At 43.2% G+C, this 12,477-nt stretch overlaps 1 protein-coding gene across 1 annotated transcript in view; it reads left to right on the top strand.

The window, feature by feature from the left end:
• The first annotated feature begins 3,581 nt into the window (after positions 1 to 3,581).
• The window catches only part of TM4SF19 (transmembrane 4 L six family member 19), a 17,633-nt gene continuing 8,737 nt past the window's right edge, over positions 3,582 to 12,477 (top strand). The window contains exon 1 of the mRNA XM_003792665.3: positions 3,582 to 3,633. The gene's annotated coding sequence lies outside the window, so the exon portion shown is untranslated. The remainder of the gene's footprint in view (positions 3,634 to 12,477) is intronic.

The raw sequence follows: 12,477 nt of genomic DNA, 5'->3' as shown, positions 1-12,477 counted from the left end.
CAGCTATCATTTAATAAAAAAAAAAAAAAACATGCTGGCATGGATGCAGAGAGGAATCAACTCTTCATACACTGTTGATGAGACTGCGAACTAGTACAACCTCTATGGAAAATTGTATGAAGATACCTCAAAGAACTTAAAGTAGACCTACCATTTGATCCAGCAATACCACTTCTGGGTATATACCCAAAGGAAAAAAGGTCATTTGGTAAAAAGAACACCTGCACTCAAATGTTTATAGCAGCACAATTAGTTGTAAAGATGTAGAAAAAACCTGAGTGCCCACCCATATGTGAATGAATTAATAAAACGTGGTAAATGCATAATGTAGGGTACTACTCAGCCATAAAAAGGTGCTCTGGTATCATTTTGGACAACCTGGAGGGAACTGGAAACCATTCTTCTAGGTGAAACATCACAAGAATAGAGAAACAAACACATGTACTCAATACCAAACTGGAACTAATTGATCAACACTAAGGGCACATATGGAAGTAAATCTCAATGAAAATCAAGCAAGGGAGAGGAGGGAGGAAGGGGTGGGGAAATTCACTACCATTGGGTACAGTGCACACTGTCCGGGTGATGGGTACACATGTGTATAACTTTCACTCCATCTGAACAAAAACAATGTAAACAAAACACGTATCTCCTAATATTTTGAAATTTAAAAAAGTTATTAACCCCTCCCCCCAAAACAAAATCTCTGCACAGATAATACATGTTACTTTATATCCAGTGCATGAATGAAATTCATTAATCAACTCTATCCATGGAACTCTATCCATGTTCCAAGTTCTATGGGGTTGACAGGGCATAGAGAGCAGAGAAATGTACAGCCTCTGCCCTCAAGGATCTCACAGTTGTGGAATAAGAGGAGTATAAACAACACAGGTAAATAAAAATGCAGTGGAAAGTGGGCAGAGATTTCTTAAATAGGAAATGAAAAGCAATGACCATAAAAGAAAAAAGACTGATAAATCAAACTTAATTAAAATGCATATCTGTCTCCATCAAAAGACATAAAGAGAGTAAAAAGCCAAACCACAGACTGGGGAAAAACATTTACAATACATATACCTGACAAAAGTAAAAGTATCCTACCTGAAATAAATAAATTAATTATTTAATTTGGAAGCAGGGCCTTTGCTCAATTGCCCAGGCTGGAGTGTAGTATTGTCATCGTAGCTCACTGTAGCCTCCAACTCCTGGACTCAAGCAATCCTCCTGTCTTAGCCTCCTGTGTAGCTGGAACTACAGGTATGCACCACTATACCTGGCTAATTTTTTTATATTTTGTAGAAATGGGGGCTCACTCTTGCTCAGATTGGTTTTGAACTCCCAGCGTTAGGCAGTCCTCTCAGTTCGGCCTCCCAGAATGCTAGGATTATAGGCATGAGCCACCATACCCAGCATCATACCTGGACTTAGAGTAAACTCCAATAAGGAAAAAGGATAACTAATTAAAAATGAGCAAAAGGCGGGTGGCACCTGTGGCTCAGTGGCAGGGAGGCCCCATATTCTGAGGGTGGCAAGTTTGAACCCTGCCCTGCAACAGACTGCAACAGAAAAATAGTCGGGTGTTGTGGCAGGCACCTGTAGTCCCAGCTACTCAGGAGGCTGAGGCAAGAATATCATCTAAGTCCAGGAGTTGGCAGTTGTTGTGAGTTGTGATGCCATGGTACTGTACCCAGGGCGAGAGCTTGAGACTCTGTCTCAAAAAAAAAAAAAAAAGCCAAAATAAAAGTTAACACTAGAGACATGGAATAAATAATAGGAGAAAACATGATAAAGCCTTCCAGGTATTTAAAGATGTCCTATACATGTATCTTAATTTATGTGGTGGGTCCACTGGGTGTGCATGCAAACATTCATCAGATTTTATCATTAAGTCTGGGTAAGATGGCTAAAACCTGTAATCCCAGCACTTTGAGAGGCTGAGGTGGGAGGATGCCTGAGGCCAGACCAGCCTGGGCAACATAGCAAGATCTCATCTGTACAAAAAAAAATTAAAACTTAGCCATGCATGGTGGTACATACCTGTAGTCATAGCTACTTGGAAGGCTGAGGTGTGAGGATCACTCAGGGTGCAGTGAGCTATACTGACACCACCGTACTCCCATCTGGGCAGCAGAGCACATTCTGTCTCAAAAATCCCCACCAAATTTATCATGAAGATTTGTACATTACGTATGTAATATCTGAATTTTTAAAAATGGGCCAGGCACGGTGGCTCACACCTGGAATCCTAGCACTTGGGGAGGCTGAGTACTTGGGGGATGGCTTGAACTTACAAGTTTGAGACCAGCCTGAGCAAGAGTAAGACCTGTTTCTACTAAAAATGAAAAACTGAGGCCAGAAGATCATTTAAGTCCAAGGAGTTTGAGGTTGCTGTGAGCTATGACACTCTACCAAGGGTGACAAAGTGAGAACTCTATCTCAAAAAATAATAATAAATAAATAAATTTTTTAAATGCAATGGGAGCATAGAGAAAGAAGTGTCTAATTCTTTGGGTGAAGAAATCAGGGAAGATGTCTCTGCAGGTGTTTGAACTAGATTTTTTTTTTTTTTTTTGGACAGAGCCTCAAGCTGTCCCCCTGCGTAGAATGCCATGGCATCACAGCTCACAGCAACCTCCAACTCCTGGGCTCAAGCGAGTCTCCTGCCTCAGCCTCCCAAGTAGCTGGGACTACAGGTGCCCGCCACAATGCCTGGCCATTTTTTGGTTGCAGCCGTCATTGTTGTTTGGCGGGCCCGGGCTGGATTCGAACCCGCCATCTTAGGTGTATGTGGCTGGCGCCTTAGCCGCTTGAGCCACAGGTGTCAAGCCAGAACTAGATTTTTTAATTTAATTTTACTTTTTTTGTAGAGAAGGGATCTTGCTAATGGCCTCAAGGGATCTTCCTGGCTTAGGATTCCAAAGTGCTTGGATTACAAGTGTGAGCCACTGTGCCTGGCCTGAACTGGATTTTGAATAGGAGCTTGCCGAAAGAGGGTCACCGATCTCCCATGCAGTTTGGGGTGAGTATGGAGGAAGATGATCATGGGGCCTGGGGTTTGAACAAAAAAATAGAACTGTGTAACACATCCAGTCATACTAAGGGCAAAGTAAGGAAAACGATAAGGAAAAAAATGATGGTTATTCTGCTCAGTGCTATTCTTCCAAGAGCCCAGACTCTTTGAGGGCTGAAGCGGAAGAGGACAGAAACAGCTGGTGTGTGGGAAAGTGTTGCTCTTGGGGAAGAACAGAAGGTGAGGTGTTTTTCACGGGTGCACCCGGTGACTCATTAGGGCAGTTGGCTCATGAGGCCGTGCCTCCTGTTTCCTTCCCTAGAATCACATGAAGATGAACAGAGGCTGGGTCATTAGGGGAGGACTCTCCAAGAGGAGGAAACGCCTTCATGGAGGCCCATGGGCTGTGGCGCTGGTGCGCGCACCCACGCACATGCTTGGGTGACTTCTACATATATAGGGAGCTTCCCTGGCCCTCCTAGAAAGAGTCCTGAAAAAAGGACCCGCGGGTTCAGCCCTGCAGGGTCCTAGCTGAGGCTGTCAGAGCAAAGCCCCCTCTGAAGAGGAAGCCTTTCTCCAGGTTTTCTATCTCTCACCTTGACTTTTGCCAGCAGGTGCAGGTAAGCAGAGATGAAGGGTTGGGTGAGGTGATGCCCAGGGAATAGTAGAGCCTCGCAGCTAGGAGCACAAACTTCAACTCAAAGCAGCCCAACTCTGCCGTCTGGCAGCTGTGTGACTTCAGGCAATTCACTTCACTTCTTGCCACAGTCTCTCCGGAGCCCTTTGCACATGATTAGAATAGTTTTCCCTCCTGCCTCATTGCCAGCCAAGCTTTAGTGGATGGCACTTCTTCCAGGACGCTTGGCCTTGCTTCTGCAGGCTGTGACTGGGTTCCTCTGTGGGCGTCCATCGCCCCTGAAGGTGGACACCTTTGCTTGGTACTTACCACACTTCATTATAATTGCTCTTTGCTTGGCAGTATCCCCTCTAGACTTTAAGTGCCTCAAGGAAAGGGATTGTACTTTTTTTTTTTTTAACCATTGTATCCCTAGCCTCTAGCAGAGAAGTGCCTGGCAAGTAGCAGTCACTTAATAAGTATCTGACTGGTGAAGGAAGGAAAAAAAGGCTGGCTAGGTGAAGAGTGACATAAATAGACACTCAGAATTTTCAGTCTCTTCCTCCATATAATTTAGCCAATCACTTCTGCTGTTGCTGACAATTATGTTCACCCAGCCATGATCCCAGGTAAGAACAAAATTTTGTCATAAGGTTTGACCTTCTGATCCTGTTTATCTCTTCAGAAATCCAGTCGGCCAATCCCTTCACTAATCTTCTGGCTCATACTTTTGGAAGCATTTGTCAAAATATTCTGATTTCTAGAGGAAAAAAGTCAAGAAGAGGAAGTGAAATTCAACTGAAGCCATAGTTGTCCTGGATAGAGCAATACACACAGCAAGTGCTTTTAGTATAAGACGAGCAGCCAGCCAGGATTCTCTAAAATGCAGTCATCCAAGTGGCTATCGTCAAGTTCTTAGTTTCCCCCCTGCATGTCCATAATTTTAGTTTCCCTCCTAAGATTGTCCTGATAGGAAAATTTTCTGTAGAAGAGGCTATTGTGAGGGTTGATTTGGGGGATTTGCGTCTAGAGAGGCCTTACTCATGGGTGTGTGATTTAGAAGCACCAGAGACATTCCTGAACAAAAGCAGGGCCCCATGGTCTACAGCACAGGCTTTGAAAGGCCAACCACATTCTGTCCTTACTTGGAGGCCTGACAAATGTTAGTCATCTGGGAGGGAAGTGGGTTAAAGCTGTTATTTGCTAACACCTGTAATGGTTAATTTGCCTCAACACATATACACACTCTAAGAGTCCTGTATTCAGTGCCAGAACAGTGAGGGAAGGGAGGCTCCCCTAGGTGGGCAAATTGTGGGGAGGATCTTTGCCTATGAGTATCCCAGTAACAGGACAGGCTCCTCAGCTGCTCCAATGCAGCTTCCAATGGACTATCCATCCCTATCCTCCTGTCCCTCCAGGGTCTTGTGCCCCTGGGCTAAGGGCCAACAACCCAATACACCTCTCCCCGCTACCAAGACTGGCAGTTCCTTTCATATGGGACAAGTTATTTTATTCATTGTAAGAGACACAGCTTGAAGGGCAAATACCGAATGGAAAGGGCATGTGTTAAGGGCAACTTATCACAACAAAATATGAGAATCATGGAAGGAAGTTCCCTGTTGGCAGGTTGTTTTCATATTTTTATTTTAAATTATTATGAATAGGCTTGGCACCTGTGGCTCAAGCTGCTAAGGCGCCAGCCACATACACCTAAGCTGGCAGGTTCGAATCCAGCCTGGGCCCACCAAACAACATTGACGGCTGCAGCCAAAAAATAGCCGGGTGTTGTGGCAGGCGCCTGTGGTCCCAGCTACTTGGGAGGCAGAGGCAGAAGACTTGCTTGAGCCCAGAAGTTGGAGGTTGTGAGCTGTGATGCCATGGCACTCTACCCAGGGGGATAGCTTGAGGCTCTGTCTCAAAAAAAAAAAAGTTATTATGAATAAAGCTGCTATGGATATTCAAGTAAGGATTTCATGAAGGGATAGAGCAAAGATGAGCATAGGCTCTGAGAGTAGGGGAAGGAACGGTCACCAAGGACTCTGAAGACCAGAGTGAGGGAAAGGGGGCCAAATCACACACCCCAAACTAATGGGCTCTTCAAAGCTGTGTCTGGCACAAGTCTCCTTGCCATAAATAAAATACACTAGGTTCATCAAGTATTTCTTTACTTTTTGCAGTTTTTGACCAGGGCTGGGTTTGAACCTACTACCTCGAGTTTATGGGGCCAGTGCCCTACTCCTTTGAGCTAATACTTGCCCCATCAAGTATTTTTTAAAAATTTGAGTTCACTATCCAGCTGACAAGGAATTAATAATCAGAATAAATAAGGAACTCAATTCAATAGCAAAAAACTAAATAATCCAATTTATTATAAAATTAGAAAAAGATATGGACATTTTTCAAAAGCAGACATACACGTGGCCAACAGGTATATGAAAAAGTGCTCAATTCTAGCACTCTGGGAGGCTTAGGTGGGTGGATTGCCTGAGCTCACAGGTTGGAGACCAGCCTGAGAAAGAGCAAGATCCTGTCTCTAAAAATAATCAGGCATTATGGTGGGCACCTGTAGTCCCAGCAACTTAGGAGGCTGAGGCAAGAGTCACTTAAGCCCAGGAGTTTGAGGTTGCTGTAAGCTATGATGCTATGGAACTCTACAGAGGGCTACAAAAAAAAAAAAGTGCTCAACATCACTAATCATCAGGGAAATGCAAATCAAACCCACAATGAAGTAAGGTATCACCCCAGTGGCAATAATGGATGCTGGTGAAGACGTGGGGAAAGGGGGACCCTCATGCACTGTTAGAGGGATGCAAATTAGTGCAGCCACTGTAGACACAACAGTATGGTGGTTCCTCAAAATACAAAAAGTAGGCCAATGTGGTGGTTCACACTCTTAATCAAGCTGGTCTTGAACTCCTGACCTCAAGCAATCCTCCAGCCTCAGCCTCCGCAAGTGCTAGGATTATAGGCATGAGCTACAACCCCCAGCCTAATTTCTTTTATTGTAGTAAAATATATAACATAAAGTCTGTCATTTCTAACTATTTAGAGTGTACAATTTAATGGTGTTAATTACATTTGTAGTGTTGTGTAACTATCAACATTATCTATTTCCGAAATTTTCTAAATAGAAAGCCTGTAATCATTAAACAATAACTCCCATTCTCTACTTCCCCCCAGTCCCTGGTAATCTCTAATCTACTTTCTGTCTCTATAAATTTGCCCATTTTTAGCCAGACGTTGTGGCTTACACCTATAATCTTAGCACTCTGGGAGGCCGAGGCAGGTGGATTGCTTTAGCTCAGGAGTTTGAGACCAGCCTGAGCAAGAGCAAGACCCTGTCTCACTCGTCTTACAAAAAAAAAAAAGAACAGAAAAATTAGCTGGGCATTGTAGCTGAGGCCTGTACTCCCAACTATTTGCCTGAAGGCCTTGAACTAAGAGATTGAGGTTGCTGTGAGCTATGACACCAGGGCACTCTACCTAGGGTGACAGAGTGAGACTCTGTCTCAAAAACAAACAAACAAACAAAAAACCCAACCTATACACACGTATGTAAATTTGCCTATTCTGAATATTTCCTATAAGTGGAATCATAATATTTGTCCTTTAGTGGCTAGCTTATTCCATTTAGCATAATGTTTTCACTTTTCATAGGTATTGCAGCATGTATTAGAACTTTATTTCATTTTATGGTGAAATGATACTTTATTGTATGTACATACCACATTTTGTTTGCCACCTCCAGCATATGGGGCCGGTGCCCTACTCCTCTGAGCCACAGGCGCTGCCCTATATATTTTTTTTAGAGACAGTCTCACTTTGTTGCCCTTGGTAGAGTGCTGTGGCTTCACAGCTCACAGAAACCTCTAGCTCTTGGGCTTAGGCGATTCTCTTGCTTCAATCTTCTGAGTAGCTGGGACCACAGGCGACCACCACAATGCCCGGCTATTTTTTTGTTGCAGTTTGGCTGGGCCTGGGTTCAAACCTGCCACCCTTGGTATATGGGGCCGGCGCCCTAGTCACTGAGCCACAGGTGCCGCCTTAGTTTTCATATTTTTATTTTAAATTACTATGAATAAAGCTGCTATGGCTATTCAAGTATTAGTGTTTGTGGGTATACATATTTTCATTTCTCTTGGATAAACATATAGAAGAAGAATTACTGGATTGTTTGGTTAGTGAATGTTTGATGTTATAAGAAACTGCCAAGTTCCAGCCTGAGCAAGAGTGAGACCCCATCTCAAAAAAAAAAAAAAAATAGCCAGGCATTGTGATGGGCTCCTTATAGTACCAGTTACTTGGGAGGCTGAGGCAAGAGGATTGCTGGAGCCCAAGAGTTTGAGGTTGCTTTGAGCTATGATGGTACAGCACTCTACAGAGGGTGTCAAAGTGAGTTTCTGTCTCACAAAAAAAAAAAAAAAGGCTTGGTGCCTGAGGCTCAAGCAGCTAAGGTGCCAGCCACATACACCTGAGCTGGTGGGTTCGAATCCAGCCTGGGCCTGCCAAACAACAATGATGGCTGCAACCAAAAAATAGCCAGGTGTTGTGGCCGATGCCTGTAATCCCAGTTACTTGAGAGGCTGAAGCAAGAGAATTGCTTAAGCCCAGGAGTTGGAGGTTGCTGTGAGGTCAACCTCACAAGTTGTTGAAAAGATTTTTCCCATTGAATAGTCTTGGCACTCTTTTCAAAGATCAAGTAGCCATAGATGTATGGGTTCTATTTCATTGATCTATATATTTGTATGTGAGCCTGTGCCACACTGTTTTAAATAGTATGTGTTTATGATAGGGTTTTTTTGCTCTACCTAGGGCAACAGCTTGAGGCTCGGTCTCAAAGAAAAAGAAAAAAAGAACAGAAAAAGAAATGCTGAGTTTCTCCCTAGCAATCAATGTCCAGTTGTTCTACGTCCTTGCCAACACTTGGTATAATCCAACTTTTTTTTTTTTTTTTAGTTCTTATCACATCAAAGATATATGCTATCTTAATTTTTAATCCTTACAAATTATACATTATTATGTTACACAGTCAACATTTCTCCACAAATTTTCCATTTTCTTTTCTCATTATTCTTGCTTCTTGGACAATTATTGAAGATTTTTTTTTTCTTCTCATAGTATATCCTTTAGAAATTCCTTTAGTGTGGGGTGGTGCTTGTGGCTCAGTGGGTAGGGCACTGGCCCCATATACTGAGGGTGGTAGGTTCAAACCCAGCCCCAGCCAGCTGTTTTCTCTTTGATCTCACACAGGATGCTGAAGAACGAAGGTTTCATTCTGTGACAGTTCAGGACGTGTTTCTTTGCTTGTGCCTCATCCAAGCTCTGGTCAGTGATGGTCATGATCTGGTGGAGGATGTCACCGATGTCCTGCTTCCTGCTGTCACCATCTGCCCCTTCATGGCCATGCCGGGGAGGCAGCAGGGCCATGCCCCCCTGCACCGAGTGGCTGGCCAGGTTCACCCAGCCCTAGTCTCTAATCCAACTTTTAAGTTGAACTATTCTAGTGGATATACAGAGTATCTCATTTTGTTTGTTTATTTTTTATTTTTTTTTTTTTTTTGTTGTTTTCTTTTGAGATAGACTCTCACTCTGTCACCCTGAGTAGAGTGCTCTGGAATCATAGCTCTCAGCAACCTCAATCTCTTGGGCTTGGTAATCCTCTTGCCTCAGCCTCCCAAGTAGCTGGAACTATAGGTGTGCACCACTATGCCTGGCTAGTTTTTCTATTTTTTTTTTTTAGGCAGAGTCTTGCTTTATCACCCTCCATAGAGTGCCATAGCATCACAGCTCACAGCAACCTCAAACTCTTGCACTTAAGCGATTCTCTTGCCTCAGCCTCCCAAGTAGCTGAGACTATAGACACCCTCCACAACACCTGACTATTTTTAGAGACAGGGTCTCACTCTTGCTTAGACTGGTCTTGAAACTATGAGCTCAGGGCAATCCACCCACCTTGGCCTCCCAGAGTGCTAGGATTATAGGTGTGAGGAACCATACCCAGCTTCATTTTGGTTTTAATTTGTATTTTTCTATGTTAATGATGTTGAGCACCTTTCAGCTGTCATCAAAATATATTCTCCTGAGATGAAACAAGCATCTGCTCAAGTCTTTTTTCCCATTTTTAATCAAATTGTCTTCTTATGATAGAGTTTGAAGAATTTCTTTCTTTCTTTCTTTCTTTCTTTCTTTCTTTTTTTTTTTGAGACAGAGCCTCAAGCTGTTGCCCTGGGTAGAGTGCTGTGGAATCACAGCTCACAGCAACCTACAACTCCTGGGCTCAAGTGATTCTCCTGCCTCTGCCTCCAAGTCGCTGGGACTGCAGGTGCCTGCTACAATGCTTGGACTGTTTTTGTTGTAGTTGCCATTGTTGTTTGGCAGACCCTGGTCAGGTTCGAACCTACCAGCCCTGGTGTATGCAGCTGGCGCCCTAGCCACTGAGCTACAGGCACCAAGCCTAATTTTTGTATCTTTCAATAAGCATTGAAATTACATAATGTATGTTCTCCAACTTTGTTAATCTTTCTCAAAATTGTTTTGGCCAATCTAGGTTCTTTACATTTTCATGTAAATTTGTATTCAGCTTGTCAATTTCTACAAGAAAACCTTGCTAGGATTTTGACTGAGATTGCTTTGAATCTATGTATCAGGTTAGGGAGACTTGACATGTTTAACTATATTGAGTCTTCCAGTCCATGAACATGGTATATCTGGTATGATCATGTTACCTATGAATAATGACAATGCTACTTCTTTCTTGTGTATGCCTTCTTCTTTCTTTCTATGTGTATGCCTTTTGCTTCTTTTTATTTTATTTTATTTTAATTTATTTATCTATTTATTTTTGAAACAGAGTCTCATGATGTTGCCCTCAGTAGAGTGCTCTGGCATCATAGCTCACAGCAGCCTCAAACTCTTGGGCTCACAGCAGCCTCAAACTCATTTTATTTTATTTTATTTATCTACTTATTTTTGAGACAGAGTCTCACTATGTTGCCCTCAGTAGAGTGCTCTGGCATCACAGCTCATAGCAGCCTCAAACTCTTGGGCTCACAGCAGCCTCAAACTCTCTTGCCTCAGCCTCCCAAGTAGCTGAGACTACAGGCACCTGCCACAATGCTTGGCTATTTTTTGGTTGTAGTTTCCAGGCTGGGTTCAAACTCTCCAGCCCTGGTGTATGTGGCTGGCACCCTAGCCACTGAGCTACAGGCACTGAGCCTTTTTTTTTTTCTTTTAGACAGAGTCTTCCTTTGTCACCCTTGGTAGAGTGCTATGGCATCATAGCTCACAGCAACCTCAAGCTCTTGAGTTCAAGTGATTCTCTTGCCTCAGCCTCCCAAGTAGCCGGGACTACAGGTGCCAGTCACAAAGCCCAGCTATTTTTTTTTTTTTTTGGTTGCAGTTGTCATTGTTGTTGGGTGAAGTTCTTTCTCGCGGGGAGAGAAGGATGGCTTGGCCGTGGGTGCAAGCTCGCTCCTAGAATTGTATGACAGCAAGAAATGACTACATACTCTTAGATGGCATATAGCGAAATGTCTTTATTTTCCACTCCCCTTTATTGGGAGCTAGTCACGTACACCACATTGATCAATAATCCTAACATCCTCAATTCTTATCTTAAACTATAGAAGAGAAAGAAAGTCTGGGAAAGTGAGATAACCATCATAAGATTAGCCTAAAGAAAGTTCGGGAAAGTAAGACAACCATCTTAGCTAGCCTCAGGCTGCTCCTCTTTGAAGACCTAAAAGAACTATACATTATCTGACTTCTATTGTTAAAGTTAAAGATCAGGATAAATGGGGGAGTAAAACCTTTTTCTTCTATGTACTCAATTAAATTTCTGAGAAACAGGCTCCATGACTGTTTTTATATGGTTTGGAGACCCTGCAGTTACGATGGAGTATTTTACTCACATCATTATGATGGAGTTTTTCTTTTCACTCACATCAACCTTTGAGTCATGTCCTCTGCACAGATGGGCCATTTCAACCCTTATCTGGCAGGCTGACTTGACTACACAGTCGGGGTTCCCTGTAGGAGGTTGTTAAGCCTGGCCTGCAGGCCCCCACTGTGTTTTCCCAGGTTGCTTAGGTCTTGACAAAAGCGCATAATACTCACAAGTCTTTTTGCTCAGTTTCTGGAATTAAAAGAGCACATTTCACTTAATTTTTGTGGGAGTTTACCCCACAATAATGTGTTTAGCAGACCCAGTTGGGCTTGAACCTACCAGCTTCGGTGTATGTGGCCTGTGCCCTACTCACTGAGCTACAGATGCCTAACCTACCCATTTTAATTTTCTTGTTGGACTGGATAGGCCTCCTATAAAGTACTGAATAAAGGTAATGAGAGTGGACATCATGAAGATACTTTAAAATTTTTGCTTTTCTTTACCAGATGGAAGTAATCACTGGCTGTGTGAGTGTAAGTTGGCCAAAAATGAAGCAATTAAATCCTATACATTGGGGAAGACTGAAAAGGGGCAGCGGTGAGGGGATTTTTGTTTATTTTGAGAGAGTGTATGTGGCTGGCGATGCCACATCACTCTTTTGCCAAGGGTACAGTGCTGTCGTGTCATAGCTCACAGCAACCTCAAATTTTGGACTCAAGTGATCCTCTTGTTTCAGCCTCCCAAGTGGCTGGAATTACAGGCTTCAGTTACAATGTCCAGCTAATTTTCTATTTTTTTTGTTTTAGAGACACAGTCTTACTTTTTCGCCTTTGGTAGAGTGCCATGGCATTACAGCTCATAACAACTTCCAGCTCTTGGGCTTAGCCAATTCTCTTGCCTCAGCCTCCACAGTAGCTGGGACTACAGGTGCCTGCCACAGTGCCTGGCTATTTTTTTTTTTTT

The sequence above is a fragment of the Otolemur garnettii genome, unplaced genomic scaffold (assembly GCF_000181295.1).
Source record: "Otolemur garnettii isolate 467f Iridium unplaced genomic scaffold, OtoGar3 scaffold00060, whole genome shotgun sequence".
NCBI lineage: Eukaryota > Metazoa > Chordata > Mammalia > Primates > Galagidae > Otolemur > Otolemur garnettii.
This window is presented reverse-complemented; position numbering and strand designations above follow the sequence as displayed.